At 38.4% G+C, this 6,000-nt stretch overlaps 1 long non-coding RNA gene across 4 annotated transcripts in view; it reads right to left on the bottom strand.

Annotated features, from left to right (window-relative positions):
- LOC100696331 (uncharacterized) overlaps positions 1–5,714 on the bottom strand; it is a 43,128-nt gene extending 37,414 nt beyond the window's left edge. For 2 of the 4 annotated variants that reach the window (XR_003221221.1, XR_003221222.1), the window contains exons 1-2: positions 5,420–5,714; positions 5,204–5,316 (exon numbers count right to left, since the gene is read on the bottom strand). This is a non-coding gene — a long non-coding RNA (uncharacterized LOC100696331). The remainder of the gene's footprint in view (positions 1–5,203; positions 5,317–5,419) is intronic. The other 2 variants (XR_003221223.1, XR_269370.4) reach the window with 1 other exon arrangement.
- Positions 5,715–6,000: the final 286 nt, after the last annotated feature.

Here is a 6,000-nt window from a genome sequence, read left to right on the forward strand (position 1 = left end):
AGGTCTTGATTTTGGTGAATAAAAGGTCACAAATGTTTAAAATGGGCATAAAAGGAACCACAGTGAGACACGTTTTTAGTTCTTTTTGTAGCTTCTGGTAGATTTTGGTTATTTTTTTAAACCAGATGATGGACCTGTTGTTAGTGGCAAATAATGGTGCATATAAATACGCCACGGATTCTCAGTGATACCAGTGAAGGTGGAGATGCTAAAAGCTCACTGTTTGGATGCTCACTAAGCACATGGCCATGCCACTGAGGAGTTTTTGATCTTGCTGGCACTCCTACTGCTGTTGGTGGTGGTGGGGGCTAAATTGTGAGGGTGTTTGTTCTGTCCAACACTTTCATACTACGGCTGTAATGACCAGTGAAGCCTCTGGGGCTGTCCCCACTTTAATCTGTCCTGGTTAGTTTAATACTTCTCAGCAGTTTTTTGTGTTTGAACAAAGGATCAAAATTAAAAGCAGTGTTTTGTACTCTAGAGGAAAGAACTGAAAAATAAAATGCTGATGTGGTCTTCAGTAATTTCTTCTTCTTCTTCTTCTCAATCTCTGGTTTAATTTTTCAGTACAGTTAGGAATTTGTGAATTAATTATTGATTTGCTAGTGAGAAACTAAATTTAAGTGACAAAATGTTAAACTGGAACATCATAAACTACGTCTAAAAAACAGGCTGTGATGCCATGCGTTGGTCAGTAGAGTTGCATTGTTATCCTTCCATCACCACCATATTGGTTTTTTGGAACTGGATGTGATAAGTGAGGGGTGGGAACAGTTAAAGGTTGCTGCAACCACACACAACTTTGTGACTTGTCTGTCACAAGTTAGACCCTAAAGCATGTTTTACACTAATCATAATTTACTTAATTCATATAACTGTTTCATTAGACAAGAATCAAAACTATTATTTTGTTTATTTATACACAGGGCACGCAAAATCGCTAGCCCGACGTCCCGGGGCTACCGATTTTTCCAGTTGGGCTACCAAAATCTATCTCAGCCCTGCCCGTCGGGCTATCATAGGAAGGAAAAATATATGTCAATGCTTTTGCATTCTTTCGGAAATGTAGCTGAGTAATTATGTCATTGGCATCGATGAGCCACTGCCAATATGTGACATACTGAAATCGCGTTTGAATTTGCGCTTGTTTTTTGCTTTCACTTTGCGATCGCGCGAACGGTGTGTAGAGAGCGGCAGCACTGATTGGTGAGTGACGATCATTTGCGCACCAATTCCTCTGACATCGTCTTATCAGTCGTTAGCTTACTGTGCAAACATGACAAGTGAAATCTCCCGCAGCAAGCTTAAACATGTGAGAGGTTGATCGCGCAGAGAATCGCTGAGCGCTATGTGAGTGCATGTGTAAAAGCAGCAGGATATATATTTTAGTTCTGCTGAGCCAAATAAGACAGGTCAGGGTGAAGAAGTGACAGCCAAAGAAAAGGCTGCCACAAAACGGAAAAGTTATGACAAATCAGACTATGAGGGAAAAAGAAAGTGCAGCTTTATGGTTTCATGGACAAAAGAATTTCTGTGGCTGCAATATGACAAGCTAAATAACCAGGGCTGCACATAAGTGGTCCGCAGGTGCGCATTCGCTGTCAAAATAAAAAACGCGCACAAGATAAGAAGTTGCAACGCGCGTTTCAGTACATAAGATTTTCTGGAGAAGGACAGACATTTGTTTAGAACTCTTAAAGATGTCGAAGAAGCTCCTTTAAGCAATTACTTTGGTGTTCCTCCACCTCCAAAGAAATGTCAGAAGAAGTCCGAACCACAAAAGAAGCGCGTATTCTCTGAAAAGTGGTTGCAGGAGGTGAGCTGGCTTCAAACAAATGATGAACGCACAGAGATGTGGTGCAGAATGTGCCGTGAAAATCCCACTCTAGCGGACAAAAACAGTGCCTTTTATATGTACGCAAACACACGTTGCAACTTCTTATCTGGTGCGCGTCTTTTATTTTGACAGCGAATGTGCACATGCGGACCACTTATGTGCACCCCTGTAAATAACATAATGTTCTGCCGGGTGTGTTGTTGCTTTTCCCTCGATTTCTGAGTCGACAAGCGCCTTTGTTACTGGGACCAGTAATTTTAAGAAAGACCCCCATTAGAACCCATGAGAAATGCAAGAAATGCATTATTGCTCAGTCTGCAATATCTTTCCCAGAACAAACACCAATTGCAAATAACATACTGAAAATAAACCTGAAAAATCTGTTTAGAACAGCGTACTATGTTGCAAAGAGTGAACTACCACTGGCAAAATTTAGCAGTCTTTGCAAACTTCAAAAAGCAAATGGCCTAGATCTTGGTTCCACTTACCCCTTACTTCAGTGGAAATTTCAGATTCAGGATCTGACACAGACTGATTCATGTTCTACACAGTTCTTACAAGTTCATAGAAATTTCTGTTCAATTCGAACCAGGTATTTGAGTTGATGATTGTAATTTTTATACAATGTTGTAATTTATGTTTCAACAATTTTTTGATTAATGTTTTGTTTCCGTTACAATATTATACTTTAATGTATAATATTGTAACGGAAACAAAACAGGAAACAAAACATCAATCAAAAAATTGCTCTAATTTTTTTATTCGGGCTACTTAAATTTATTTTGGGCTACCAAAAACTGAAGAGTCCCTGCCCGAAGGGCTACCAGAGATTTTGAAATTTTGCGAGCCCTGATACGATTTATTATCGTGTTATTGTGTCCACACATAAAAAGAATCCTTAGGAAAGAACCCATTTTTAATTCTATTTGTTCTTTTGTTCTTTGCTTCTTTCAAAGAACATTGTCAATCACATAAGAACTGGATTGGAAAATAGTGGCAACATGACTTATGAAGGGATGAATTCATATTTGAAATTTCTGGTTTAAATTGCCATCAGTATCTACAGAGGAGGTAAGGAGAGAAGAACAATAATAAGAGTATACAGCTATGTAGAAATCATGGTGGAGGCTCTGTCATGGTTTGGCACCTGATTGGTGGCAGCTTAATTTTTCAGCATGACAATGAGTTTATACACAATGCCAATGTAGTAAAGGCATACCTGAAAAGAAAAACACACTGGAACACTAACAGTCATGAACTGGCGTCACCAGAACCAGACCTCAAAATTGTTGAGCAGTGTAGGATCATCTTGAGAGAGAACAGAACAAAAAGGAAAAGCTTTGGGGTGTCCTTCATGGAGCCTGGAGAACTATTTCTGAAGACTACATAAAGAAATTACAGAAGCAGTTCAGGCTGTTCTGAAGAATAAAGGTGGTCATACTAAACACTGATCTTGCTTGAATTGTACATACTGTTTTGGGGTTTTGTTTTGGGGTTTTTTTTTTTACCATATATGATATGTTTCCAACAGTGTTTGCACATTTCAGTAAATCGCTGCACTTCTTTCCCATTGGCTCAACTCTACCTTTCCAATATAGAGTTCTGCACGTGTCTTGTTGTCTATGCTTGTGGTCACTAAAGATTTACTTCCAGAGATTCCACACTTTGTTAAAAGGCTTTTCTGTTGCTTATTTCCATAAGAAGGAGTGAACGTTACCCCAACACAAACCTAATCCTAATCCGAGACATGTCTGCGATGACCTGATGAATGTTAAGAGGGTAAAGTCCCTATTGTTCCTTGGGAACACTTTCTAAAATGTATATAGAGCATTAGGGTTATTAGAAAAAGAAAATCTAAATATAATTGGCCCTGTGTGTCTTCACTCCTATTTTAGTTGCCTTCAGTGTTGAAAAACAAACATAAAACTCTAAATGACTCAAACACTTTACAGTCTGAACAGGGACATCTTTTGAAATGAACAGAGGTCATTCATTAGGGTCATACTGATATGCTAGCAGGTATAAAATGCAAAAGGTGTTCAGTCAGCAGCTTAAGCATTAAAGTATTAAAACACACACACACTCATATTCAGCTGCATAGCTTTGAAAAGTATCATGTAAATGAAAGTATTCCATTATTGATCAGGGCACTCGGATGCAGCCGTCAGTCTGATATAAAGTGATGAATCATCCTTTTGAGAGAGTGGAGCTGCTCTCAGTCATGCAAGGACAAACACTGCGTAACCACACACGCACAAAGATAGGAAAGCATAGACACAAAGACATGCACAGAACTCTATGCTGAAAAAGTAGAGTTGAGACGTTTTCAAATTCATCTACCTTATTAAATTCCGTCTTCCTGGTTTTAATGATCTCAGCTGATAGAAAAAAAACTGAACAACCAATGAAAAAGTAGAAATATGTATTTGCTTTTGCACAGTGCCATTCAGCTGAGTGTCACAGATGTGATTAGTGCAGTACACTGCAAAAAAAATTGTAATATAAAAGTATTGTACTGTGTATTTTACAGTTTTGTACTGTTTTTCTAGAATATCATTAAATTTACATAAATAGACTGTGATTTCACATTTCAAATGTAAAATAACATAAAATCACTGTAAATGTAATAAAACATAATTTTCTTGTTTTTTAAATATATTTGTCTGTACATATGCATATTTAGATTGTTAAAATACATTCACAAATGTATCATAATTTCATAAATATTTGTCTGTTATTTGAAAGATTGAACTGTTAAATTCAAATGTAATACTATGGAAAAATATATAAAATGATTCTTATAAACTTTTTGTACATGAAATCTTTAGGGCAGGGGTCTCAAACTCAAATGAGCCACGGGCCACTTCTGGCACCATCATCTCATTGGAGGACCACTTTAGTGTCCAAGTAGTACAAAAAAACAAACACGAAAACACTCACTAAGATTTCCTAAAATGTAGTGTTTTGTTTGTTTTATTTAATTAATTTATTTAATTCCAAATATTGTGTAACAAGACAAAATTGCAAACATGAACGCAATTTTTTTCTCACTCTTAACTATCTGAAGCCTTTCAGTTTCATTTGTCATATGCAAGTTAGCACAGGGTCAACATTGCAATGAAATGTATCTGACGAGCAGAAGACAGTCACTCAGCAGTATAGTACAGTATAGTACAGTAGTTCCATTGAACTACCAAATAAACAGCTCGTTTTGCTACAATTATGTTTGTATTTAACAAAATAAAAATGCAGACATAAGCGTACACATTAGTTTTCGACTGCAAGTGAAAATTGTTTTCTTTCCAAATAAATCTCTCACTGAACTAACACAGCCAATCTCTCAAGATATTTGCACTCTCTTCTTACCTCGGCCAGGTCCGCGGCTCCGAACCGTGTGGAAAGGAGACCTCTGGCTAATACTTTGGGCTCCATGTCGGGCTCGTAGCCGGGAACTAGCTTTACTGTCTGGGTCAGCTTTGCTAGCGAGAGACAGAAAGAGGCATTGAAAGGCTGCTCCAGCAGAACTTTATTGTTTCGGAGGAAAACCCGAACACAGTGTACAGTTGAGTCTTAATAGCTTACTTACAACTGGGCTCGTCAGGCACTCTTTTTGGCTGCAGTAGTTATTTTTATATTTACATGCTTCCATCTCCCGTTTCTGCTCGGTAGCACCTCGTACTTTTCAAAATTCCTTTTTCTCCCTCCCTCACGCTCACGCACACACAGCGGGAGGGGCGGTCCCACATGTTCTCCCTGCAGCAAGGACTACACCGCCCATGAGGCTACAGTCTTAAAGGGCCACGCCTGTAACACTCTGCTGTCGTATTAAATAATTTTTCGTGTAATAGTTTTTAAAAAATATTTCTTCACATCAATATGCGGGCCGCAATATTTGTTGGGTAGTCATGCTTTTATCAAGTGGACTAAAAGAGAAACTGCATCTCTTGGTCTTAGACACCCCAACAACCACAAATACAGATGCTGAGAGATTTTGTAATTCTTTCCTTCCAGCTGCTGTCAGACTCTACAACAAAGACTATACAGATGACCATACACGTGCAGACAGACACACACACACACACACACACACACACACACATCTAATACACAGTGGTAACCTTCACCCTGTCTCCCTGATGTGCAATATTACCAAGTGCAATTGT

Source organism: Oreochromis niloticus, linkage group LG7, assembly GCF_001858045.2.
Source record: "Oreochromis niloticus isolate F11D_XX linkage group LG7, O_niloticus_UMD_NMBU, whole genome shotgun sequence".
NCBI lineage: Eukaryota > Metazoa > Chordata > Actinopteri > Cichliformes > Cichlidae > Oreochromis > Oreochromis niloticus.